The 12,497-nt window shown below is 43.4% G+C and overlaps 1 pseudogene; it reads right to left on the reverse strand.

Annotated features, from left to right (window-relative positions):
- Positions 1–6,946: 6,946 nt before the first annotated feature.
- Positions 6,947–12,209, reverse strand: LOC124017680 (annotated as a pseudogene).
- Positions 12,210–12,497: the final 288 nt, after the last annotated feature.

Genomic DNA, 12,497 nt, shown 5'->3' on the forward strand with positions numbered 1-12,497 from the left:
ACTGATTGGTGGAGTGCTGCAGAGATGGTTGTCCTTCTGGAAGGTTCTCCCATCTCCACAGAGGAACTCCGCAGCTCTGTCAGAGTGACCATCAGGTTTTTGGTCAGCTCCCTGACCAAGGCCCTTCTCCCCCGATTGCTCAGTTTGGCCAGGCGGCCAGCTCTAGGAAGAGTCTTGGTGGTTCCAAACTTCTTCCATTTAAGATTTATGGAGGCCACATTGTTCTTGGAGACCTTCAATGCTGCAGACATTTTTTGATACCCTTCCCCAAATCTGTGCCTCGACACAATCCTGTCTCGGAGCTCTACGGACAATTCCTTTGACCTCATGTCTTGGTTTTTGCTCTGACATGCACTGTCAACTGTGGGACCTTATATAGACAGGCGTGTGCCTTTCCAAATCATGTCCAATCAATTTAATTTACCACAGGTGGACTCCAATCAAGTTCGAGTCTCATAGTGAAGGGTCTGTAAGCTTATGTAAATAAGGTATTTCTGTTTTTTACTTCTAATAAATTTGCTAACAATTCTACAAACCTGTTTTCGCTTTGTCATTATGGGGTGTTGTGTGTAGATTGATGAGGATTCTTTTTTTAAATCAATTTCAGAATAAGACTGTAACGTAACAAATTGTGGAAAAAGTCAAGGGTTCACAATACGTTTGAATCCACTGTATATACAGAACCAGTCAAAAGTTTGGACACACCTACTCATTCAAGGGTTTTACTTTATTTGTACTATTTTCTACAAATAATAGTGAAGACATCAAAACTATGAAATAACACATATGGAATCATGTAGTAACCCAAAAAAGTGTTAAACAAATCCAAATATATTTGAGATACTTCAACTTTGCACACGCTTGGCATTCACTCAACCAGCTTTATGAGGTATTCACCTGGAATGCATTTCAATTAACAGGTGTTCTTTGTTAAAAGTTCATTTGTGTTATTTATTTTTGTTTGAGCCAATCAGTTGTGTTGTGACAAGGTAGGGATGGTATACATAAGATGGCCCTATTTGGTAAAAAAACAGTTCATCATTACTTTAAGACATGAAGGTCAGACAATTAAGACATGAAGGTCAGACATTTTAAGAATTTCTTCAAGTGCAGCCACAAAAACAATCAAGCACTGAAACTGGCTGTCATGAGGACCACCACAGGAAAGGAAGACCCAGAATTACCTCTGCTGCAGAGAATAAGTTAATTAGAGTTACCAGCCTCAGAAAATGCAGCCCAAAGAAATGCTTCACAGAGACACATCTCGACATCAAATGTTCAGAAGAGAATGCGCGAATCAGGTCCTCATGGTCAAATTGCTGCAAAGAAACCATTACTAAAAGACACCAATAAGAAGAAGAGACTTGCTTGGGCAAAGAAACACGAGCAATGGACATTAGACCGGTGGAGATCTGTCCTTTGGTCTGATGAGTCCAAATTTGAGATTTTTGGTTCCAACCGCCGTGTCTTTGTGAGACACAGAGCAGGTGAACGGATGATCACCGCATGTGTGGTTCCTACCGTGAAGCATGGAAGAGGAGGTGTGATGGTGTGGGGTTGTGTTGCTGGTGACTCTGTCTGTGATTTATTTAGAATTCAAAAGCATTACATTTACATTTACATTTAAGTCATTTAGCAGACGCTCTTATCCAGAGCGACTTACAAATTGGTGCATTCACCTTATGACATCCAGTGGAACAGTCACTTTACAATAGTGCATCTAAATCTTAAAGGGGGGGGGTGAGAGGGATTACTTATCCTATCCTAGGTATTCCTTAAAGAGGTGGGGTTTCAGGTGTCTCCGGAAGGTGGTGATTGACTCCGCTGTCCTGGCGTCGTGAGGGAGTTTGTTCCACCATTGGGGGGCCAGAGCAGCGAACAGTTTTGACTGGGCTGAGCGGGAGCTGTACTTCCTCAGTGGTAGGGAGGCGAGCAGGCCAGAGGTGGATGAACGCAGTGCCCTTGTTTGGGTGTAGGGCCTGATCAGAGCCTGGAGGTACTGAGGTGCCGTTCCCCTCACAGCTCCGTAGGCAAGCACCATGGTCTTGTAGCGGATGCGAGCTTCAACTGGAAGCCAGTGGAGAGAGCGGAGGAGCGGGGTGACGTGAGAGAACTTGGGAAGGTTGAACACCAGACGGGCTTCGGCGTTCTGGATGAGTTGTAGGGGTTTAATGGCACAGGCAGGGAGCCCAGTCAACAGCGAGTTGCAGTAATCCAGACGGGAGATGACAAGTGCCTGGATTAGGACCTGCGCCGCTTCCTGTGTGAGGCAGGGTCGTACTCTGCGGATGTTGTAGAGCATGAACCTACAGGAACGGGCCACCGCCTTGATGTTAGTTGAGAACGACAGGGTGTTGTCCAGGATCACGCCAAGGTTCTTAGCGCTCTGGGAGGAGGACACAATGGAGTTGTCAACCGTGATGGCGAGATCATGGAACGGGCAGTCCTTCCCCGGGAGGAAGAGCAGCTCCGTCTTGCCGAGGTTCAGCTTGAGGTGGTGATCCGTCATCCACACTGATATGTCTGCCAGACATGCAGAGATGCGATTCGCCACCTGGTCATCAGAAGGGGGAAAGGAGAAGATTAATTGTGTGTCGTCTGCATAGCAATGATAGGAGGGACCATGTGAGGTTATGACAGAGCCAAGTGACTTGGTGTATAGCGAGAATAGGAGAGGGCCTAGAACAGAGCCCTGGGGGACACCAGTGGTGAGAGCGCGTGGTGAGGAGACAGATTCTCGCCACGCCACCTGGTAGGAGCGACCTGTCAGGTAGGACGCAATCCAAGCGTGGGCAGCGCCGGAGATGCCCAACTCGGAGAGGGTGGAGAGGAGGATCTGATGGTTCACAAAGCACACTTGGCTACCACCAGCATGCCTACCACAGCATTCTGCAGCGATACACCATCCCATCTGGTTTGCACTTAGTGGGACTATCATTTGTATTTCAACAGGACAATGACCCAACACACCTCAAGGCTGTATAAGGGCTATTTGACCAAGACGGAGATGGATGGAGTGATGCACCAGATGACCTGGCCTCCACAAGAATCTAAAATCTAAAATATATTTGGATTTGTTTAACACCTCCTTGGTTACAACATAGTTTTGATGTCTTCACTATTATTGTACAATGTAGAAAATAGCACAAATAAAGAAAAACCATTGAATGAGTATGTGTGTCCAAACCTTTGATTGGTACTGTATATGTAAATATATACAGTGGTACACTTTAACTATGACAGACAAAATGAGAAAAAAATCCAGGAAATCACATTGTAGGATTTTGAATGAATTTATTTGCAAATTATGGTGGGAAATAAGTATTTGGTCACCTACAAGCTTCTCTGTCTCCTCTGTCCCCCACTCGTTACCTGTATTAATGGCACCTGTTTGAACTTGTTATCAGTATAAAAGACACCTGTCCACAACCTCAAACAGTCACACTCCAAACTCCACTATGGCCAAGACCAAAGAGCTGTCAAAGGACACCAGAAACAAAATTGTAGACCTGCACCAGGCTGGGAAGACTGAATCTGCAATAGGTAAGCAGCTTGGTTTGAAGAAATCAACTGTGGGAGCAATTATTAGGAAATGGAAGACATACAAGACCACTGATAATCTCCCTCGATCTGGGGCTCCATGCAAGATCTCACCCCGTGGGGTCAAAATGATCACAAGAACGGTGAGAAAAAAATCCCAGAACCACACGGGGGGACCTAGTGAATGACCTGCAGAGAGCTGGGACCAAAGTAACAAAGCCTATCATCAGTAACACACTACGCCGCCAGGGACTCAAATCCTGCAGTGCCAGACATGTCCCTCTGCTTAAGCCAGTACATGTCCAGGCCCGTCTGAAGTTTGCTAGAGAGCATTTGGATGATCCAGAAGAAGATTGGGAGAATGGTCAGATTAAACCAAAATATAACTTTTTGGTAAAAACTCAACTCGTCATGTTTTGAGGACAAAGAATGCTGAGTTGCATCCAAAGAACACCATACCTACTGTGAAGCATGGGGGTGGAAACATCATGCTTTGAGGCTGTTTTTCTTCAAGGGACCAGGACGACTGATCCGTGTAAAGGAAAGAATGAATGGGGCCATGTATCGTGAGATTTTAAGTGAAAACCTCCTTCCATCAGCAAGGTCATTGAAGATGAAACGTGGCTGGGTCTTTCAGCATGACAATGATCCCAAACACACCGCCCGGGCAACGAAGGAGTGGGTTCGTAAGAAGCATTTTAAGGTCCTGGAGTGGCCTAGCCAGTCTCCAGCTCTCAACCCCATAGAATATCTTTGGAGGTTGAAAGTCCGTCTTGCCCAGCAACAGCCCCAAAACATCACTGCTCTAGAGGAGATCTGTTATTTTGTTATTGACCAAATACTTACTTCATTGCAAATAAATTCATTAGGAATTCTACAATGTTATTTTCTGATTTTTTTTCTCATTTTGTCTGTCATAGTTGAAGTGTACCTATGATGAAAATTACAGGCCTCTCTCATATTTTTAAGTGGGAGAACGTGTACAATTGGTGGCTGATTACATACTTTTTTGCCTCACTGTATATATATATTACACACACACACACACACGTTGAAGTCGGAAGTTAACATACACATGAGCCAAATACATTTAAACTCAACTTTTCACAATTCCTGACATTTAATCCTTGTAAACATTCCCTGTTTTAGGTCAGTTAGGATCACCACTTTATTTTAAGAATGTGAAATGTCAGAATAATGGTAGAGGGAATGTTTTATTTCAGCTTTTATTTCTTTCATTACATTCCCAATGGGCAGAAGTTTACATACACTCAATTATTATTTGATAGCATTGCCTTTAAATTGTTGAACTTGGGTCAAACGTTTCGGGTAGTCATCCACAAGCTTTCCACAATAAGTTGGGTGAATTGTGGCCCATTCCTCCTGACAGAGCTGGTGTAACTGAGTCAGGTTTGTAGGCGTCCTTGCTCGCACACGCTTTTTCAGTTCTGCCCACAAATTATTCACAGGATTGAGGTCAAGCTTTAACTTCCTGACTGATGTCTTGAGATGTTGCTTCAATATATCCACGTCATTTTCCTTCCTCATGATGCCATCTATTTTGTGAAGTTCACCAGTCCCTCCTACAGCAAAGCACCCCCACAGCATGATGCTGCCCCCGTGCTTCACGGTTGGGATGGTGTTGTCCGGCTTGCAAGCATCTGCCTTTTTCCTCCAAACTTAATGATGGTCAATATGGTCAAACAGTTCTATTTTTGTTTCATCAGACCAGAGGTCATTTCTCCAAAAATTACGATCTTTGTCCCCATGTGCAGTTGCAAACTGTAGTCTGGATTTTTTTTGATGGCGGTTTTGGAGCAGTGTCTTCTTCCTTGCTTAGTGGACTTTCAGGTTATGTCGATATCGGACTCGTTTTTACTGTGGATATAGATACTTTTGTAACTATTTCCTCCAGTTTTGCACCAAAGTACGTTCATATCTAGGAGACAGAACACATCTCCTTCCTGAGCGGTATGTCGGCTGCGTGGACCCATGGTGTTTAAACTTGCGTAGTATTGTTTGTACAGATGAACGTGATACCTTCAGGCATTTGGAAATTGCTCCCAAGGATGAACCAGACTTGTGAAGGTCTACATTTATTTTCTGAGGTCTTGGCAGATTTCTTTTGATTTTCCCATGATGTCAAGCAAAGAGGCACTGAGTTTGAAGGTAGGCCTTGAAATACATCCACAGGTACACCTCCAATTCACTCAAATGATGTCAATTAGCCTAACAGAAGCTTCTAAAGCCATGACATCTGTAAACAATTGTTGGAAAAATTACCTATAGTTTGTTAACAAGAAATTTGTGGAGTGGTTGAAAAACAAGTTTTAATGACTCCAACCTAAGTGTACGTAAACTTCCGACTTCAACTGTATATATATATATAGTTACAAAACAATATATGAGATATTGGAATTGATGCAGACAATTACATTGATGGAAGCTACAATCTATCTGCAATATTAAAGCTGATCAATATCAAAAGGTAATCACAGCTGCTCTTGAAAGCCTGACACAGAATGTCATCACCGATGTCATGGAAGATTTCTGTAGAGATGAGACTGTACAGTAAATGTGCTTGTGTAGCGGACATACTGTAACATTGCTTGCTTAGCGAGAACCACTTCCTCCTAATTTGCTCAAACACAGGACCTCTGCCTTTTAACTGCCCCACTGAAGCGTAATACCAGTCATGCGACAGGGAAAGCTAGGGAAAGCAAGCTATTCTGGGACACAAGTGGGGACACTTCAGACCGAAGAGTAAGTTTCACACATTCCCATGTGCTACATTCACCCCTCAAACTTACTCCACAGAGACCCCAGTGTTGAGCTGAGCGCAACTGCAGATCCAGGTCGCGGCACCATCTGCAACGGATGTCACGTTGCTTGCTTAGCGATTACCACTTCCTACTGATTCAGCTCACACAGAGGCTCGAACCCAGGACCCCTGTCTTGCTAGCACACTGGACTGTACTCCCGAAGTGTCTTACCAGTCCGGCCACGCAAAAAGCTAGCTATTCTGTGACAAAAGTAGGAACACTTCAGGCTGAGGATTGAGTTTCACACATCCCCATCGGATACATTTACTTGTTCTGGAAACTCCATACTCATACTGTATGGAATGTCTAGGAATGTTCTGATTTAAAAAGGCAGTTTGATGGTGTTCTTAAAGCGTCAATCAGCAGTTGAGACAATAACAAAGTGGGCTCCCCACCCCTATTTTGGTAAAAACCTGAGGGATGGCGTGGGAGAAATGTAACCACTCTCAAATTCTAAGAGGAACCTAGTGTTGCAAGGACAGACCATCGATGACATTACAATTGCTGTTATAACCATGTTTTGAGGCTGTTTGTTTACATTTATTTTGTTTACAAAAAGTAGTAAAACAAGCTTATATCTTGGGTTCTGATGGGGTAAGACAGTTAAACTTAGCTCATGAGGCATTTATAAATTATATTCTTCAATAATCAATGGGTACATATCTTTCCCCTTTAAAGGAAAGATGTCCAGACCTGCACAGCACAGTCCTGTATGAAGAGGCATCCTCAGGGACCCTGCAGAGTGTTTAAAGACTCCTGCACCAGGGCCAGAGTGCAGTCCTGGTGCCACACAGGCAGCTCCAGCTCCATCATGCAGCGGCTGATCCGGGCCTCCTCCTCTTCCGTCTGGAGCCCTTTCTGGTGGGCCACGTACACCATGAAGGACATGTCGATGTTCACGCCTCCCCGTGGAGCAGCACAGTCAGCACTTTCTGCAAAGAAGGTCAAGTTATACTGCATGCATATTTGCCAAATTGTCTCTTCACTTGTCAAAAATATATCTGAGCATTCATACCTTCCCTGATGCCGTTTTCTCCATCCTTTCATATCCCTTCCATATTAACTCAGTGATAAACGTTTTACCATTCGTAGCTCAGGGCTGACTAGGTGGCCAAAGTCCACCAGTCTGTCCAGGTCATCTTCCCACAGGTTGGGAGCCAACTCCTCTAGCATGGTTTCTATGGCAATCTGTGGGGATGTAGTGGCAGCATCCTCCATGTCACAGCAGCCACTGGTCTTCTGGTCACAGGACTGGAAGCTGGAGTCCAGCAAGTCCCCACCTTCAGTCTCTAGGAGTTCAAACAGACCCCTGTGTATCATCAGGGCCACCTAGAACACAAAGGATGATGGACATAGCTGATTTATTAGCTCCATACAGAGTTTGGAAACACAATGTAGGTAAGACACTACCAATGGGGTGGTTTAGGCTTGTAAAAAGTGTTTGTTCATTAGCAATGGTGATTAGTAAAGAGTGTAATAGAAATGTAATAGAGAGCAGACAAATACAACCACATTTTGCTGTTAAGTGATGCTTGTCCCGTTGTCCAGATAGGTCTCGAAATGCACAGAACAGTGTTCAGTCGTTTTAGAAAGATGATATGCTCAGTTTGTAATGCTGACACATATTCAAACCACATACATATTGTGAGGAGTACCTTTAACATTTCTGCCATCCCAATAGAAACCTGCCTGCGAGGAACAGTCTAAAAACATATCGACCGGTGATGTAACTCCCCAGCTTGTTCATTCCATTGACAAAGTTGACTCCAGTTTTAGCCCCTACACTGGCATCAATGTAGAAGAGCAGGGTGGTCGGGACACGGATATAGGGGGTTGTTCTCCGGAAAAAAGAAACAGCTAGGCCCACCACATCCAGGCACACCCCTGCTCCAATAGCAATGAGGGGCTCAGAGCGCCTGTCTATGCCAAACTTGTGGACCTCCTCCAGAATCCTGGTCACGTGCTCCATGGACTTGTTCTCCTCTGTAGTGGGCAGTGGGAGGATCCTATAGAGAACATTTAATGGACCTGTTCTCCTCTGTAGTGGGCAGTGGGAGGAACCTATAGAGAACATTTAATGGACCTGTTCTCCTCTGTAGTGGGCAGTGGGAGGATACTATAGAGAACATTTCTGGCATCAAAGTACCTGGTGACCTGGGAGCCATAGAGCTGATGGACTGCCTCATCAATGACAATGAAGCCGTTGATGTGCTTGGTGTTGCTTCTGATGGCCTTGAGCTCCTCCTGGTCCTCTATATGACCACACAGCAGTGGGTCGTTCCCATCATCCAGCAGGTTGTGGCATTGGATCACTCTGTAGGTGAACACATTGGAGCTGACCACTGTCCAGGACATATTGAGATGCTCTGGATGCTGAGGAGCCAGCAGAAATGGTAAGTGATCACAACAACAGTCAGAGAGTGGCACGTCTGAATGGTAACAGAATTGCCATCAGTTACAACCCATGTATTTATAAAGCTTTACTATTTTTGCCAGGCTTGTCTATAAATACTTAACATCTCAAATCTGTAATAATGAAAACAATATTATGAAAATTACACCATCAACAAGAACAGTAGTTGGGATGCAAAGTGTACAGACAAAATTGAAAGTGTTAAACAGCGTTTCCAGTATCCTGGTCTACTGTACACCGACAGAACCACAAGCTGAAATGGCTGCTGCACCCAAAATAGAAAGAGATTCTGTCTTCCAGTAAATAAGTCACCGCTCTACAAAAAACACTGCTGACCCACATTTAGTCAACAGAAAATGATGCATCTCATAAGATTAAAATAGGCCCTGTTCTAAAATAACAAATGTAGTTTAAATGAACACTAATCAAATGTATTAAATAATTTATTGTTTCCTAAGATTTGGAAACAGAGGTATACTGCCCTTTTTTACACTGCTGTTCAGCAAGATCATCATTTTGACATGCTTATGACTAGATGTGATAAATCCTTCAATTTGTTTCACAAGAAAAAGACAACATGTAAATGATACTCACATTTTAGCAGCTGACAACCATCCCTCCTGAGACTGTGCACCAGTCTGTCTGTTCCATGCCCAGTTCACTTGCAACAGACTGAACTCTGTTTGTTGGCTCGTACCACTATCAGACTCGTCGTGTCAATGCAAGCCCTCATTTACTGAATGGGACACAGTTGGCTCTGTCATTTTAGAAGGATATGTACTGCGTCTCAATTCTCCACTTTTCTCCTGTAGTGTGCACTCAGTTACTCCTCCATCTGTATTTGTATTTTATTGCCAAGGCAACTACTACTCTTGTTGGGGTCCAGCAATACTAAGGCAATTTACATACAGTTAAAACATGCTCAATGGGTGACATGTCTGGTGAGTATGTAGGTCATGGAAGAACTGGGACACTTTCAGCTTCCAGAAATTGTGTAAAGATCCTTGTGACATGGGGCCGTGCATTGTCATGTGGAAACGTGAGGTGATGGCGGCAGATTGATGGTTTGACAATGGGCCTCAGGATCTCGTCACAGTATCTCTGTGCATTGAAAATGCCATCAATAAAATGCAATTGTGTTCGTCGCCCGTAGCTTACGCCTGCCCATACCATATCCCCACCGCCAGAGTGTGGCACTCAGTTCATAACAATGACATCAGCAAACCGCTCGCCCTGTGGTCACAAGGCTGGTTGGACATACTGCCAAATTCTCTAAAACGACGGCTTATGGTAGAGAAATGAACATTAAATTATGTGGCAACAGCTCTGGTGGACATTCCTGCAGTCAGCATGCCAATTGCATGCGTCGTCAAAACTTGAGACATCCGTGGCATTGTGGCCTGCTCGCCTCCCTACCACTGAGGAAGTACAGTTCCCGCTCAGCTCAGTCAAAACTGTTCGCTGCTCTGGCTCCCCAATGGTGGAACAAACTCCCTCACGACGCCAGGACAGCGGAGTCAATCACCACCTTCCGGAGACACCTGAAACCCCACCTCTTTAAGGAATACCTAGGATAGGATAAAGTAATCCTTCTCACCCCCCCTCCCCCCCTTAAAATATTTAGATGCACTATTGTAAAGTGGTTGTTCCACTGGATGTCATAAGGTGAATGCACCAATTTGTAAGTCGCTCTGGATAAGAGCGTCTGCTAAATGACTTAAATGTAAATGTAAATGTAAATGTGTTGTGTGACAAAACTGCATATTTTAATGGCCTGTCATTGTCCCCAGCACAAGGTGCACCTGTGTAATGATCAAACCTTTTAATCAGCTTCTTGATATGCCACACCTGTCAGGTGGATAGATTATCTTGGCAAAGGAGAAATGCTCACTAACAGGGAGCTAAATACATTTGTACACACAATTTGAGATAAATAAGCTTTTTGTGCGCATGGAACATTCTGGGATCTTTTATTTCAGCTCATGAAACAAGGGACCAACACTTTACATGTTGCGTTTATATTTTTGTTCAGGGTCATTTGTATGGGGCATGGTGGCCATTGGGCTCAACTTACCCCAAGGTAAACATTTTTAAAACAGTGTCTGGTGCTCTCTAATGTGTGGATAGGCCACTAGGAGTAAACGAATAACGGACTGCACTCTGGTAAAAGGGTGATGACAGACACAGAAGCCCAGTCTAGGAGTTTAATGATGAAACAAAGCGTGCATGTGCTATTTGGTCAAAAACTGACAAATATCCTTGCAAATGGAAATGTTCCGATCTCCACGAAAGCCAACCAAACTGAGAAATACATTTAGTTTTTATACTAACAAGTGGTTGCCATGGTGAATAATTCAATAATAAATGGTAGAACACATGAAAGGAAACAAAGAGTTTACCAGAATCTCTAAATTAAAATTCTGGTAGATCAATAAAATGTAATTGTAGATCTAATTACATTTAAAGGACACTAAATTAATATCTAAGGGGGTTTTATACAATTTTGACTACATTAGTCCACACCGGTACAAGGATGCACTTTCATGCTAGCTTTAGGACCTTATATTGTAGCTTAGAGACCCCAAATGATGTATAAAACAATCTTAAAATGATCTACTTTAGTTTAGATACTATACAAGCATCATGAAACCTAGAATACAAATTAATTTGCCTTTGTGAAAAATATATTTTTTTAACCCAAATTACTTACCACTTTTTCCATGTAGTTTCTTCCTTCAGACTCCAGGAAATGATGAACTCTTCCTAAATATTTGGTGACACGATTAATTTCATGTATGGATGAAACAGGGGGTGGCTCAACTAACCTTTTGGCTCAACTTACCCCACTATCCCCTACAGAATACAAGTCTGCAGCAGTCAAGGTAGAATGGGACCACATTTGCTGAAGCACTCTTGCAATGGAGATAAATTCCCCACTATGATACTTGGCTCGACCATTAACCAGTAAATACAAAGATGACCCTAACCACAAAAATAGAAGATAACCCATTTTTAAAAACAAAGCTTTTTCTCTCAAGATTCAGTTATTAAAAATGTTTGATAAGATTACCACATGCCCATGCAACCTAATAATATAACCCATGCGCCTATATAATATTTGCAGATCATATTCCATTCTTTTCACGTATGCATATTTATGGTAAGATACTTATTCTTAATGATAAATCAAATTGACTTTCCCTGAAACAAAACTTCACAAAGGCTAACAAAAAAATGATTTATTGTCCACAATGGGACAGAACCATCCAATCCTTGTAAAGCTGCTGGATCCTGGTGTGGATGAAGTGCAGCTTGGATCGCAGTGCTCTGTAAACGGGCAGGACAGGACACACCCCCATCTGGATCCTGGTGTGGATGAAGTGCAGCTTGGATCGCAGTGCTCTGTAAATGGGCAGGACAGGACACACCCCCATCGGGTTCCGAGCCATAGCCAACCAGACAGCGCAAAATGTTTGGGCAGGATGAGTTTTGGTCAAATGTAAGTATATTTTATCACTCTGACGACCTCAGTCAGATAGGCTATCACGGTATGAGCCTATATAGATGCCACTATAGGTTACCTACTCATCTCTATGCAGTGTGCACACATCCAGGCTGGTTGATGTTGATGATGTGGTCTGAACTGAATGAAGGGAGTATATTTACAGTAGAACCTTCTCCTTCCAAACAACATCTTCAACCCCATTGCCTGCCATCCATTA

Source organism: Oncorhynchus gorbuscha, linkage group LG03 (genome assembly GCF_021184085.1).
Source record: "Oncorhynchus gorbuscha isolate QuinsamMale2020 ecotype Even-year linkage group LG03, OgorEven_v1.0, whole genome shotgun sequence".
In the NCBI taxonomy this organism is placed as follows: domain Eukaryota; kingdom Metazoa; phylum Chordata; class Actinopteri; order Salmoniformes; family Salmonidae; genus Oncorhynchus; species Oncorhynchus gorbuscha.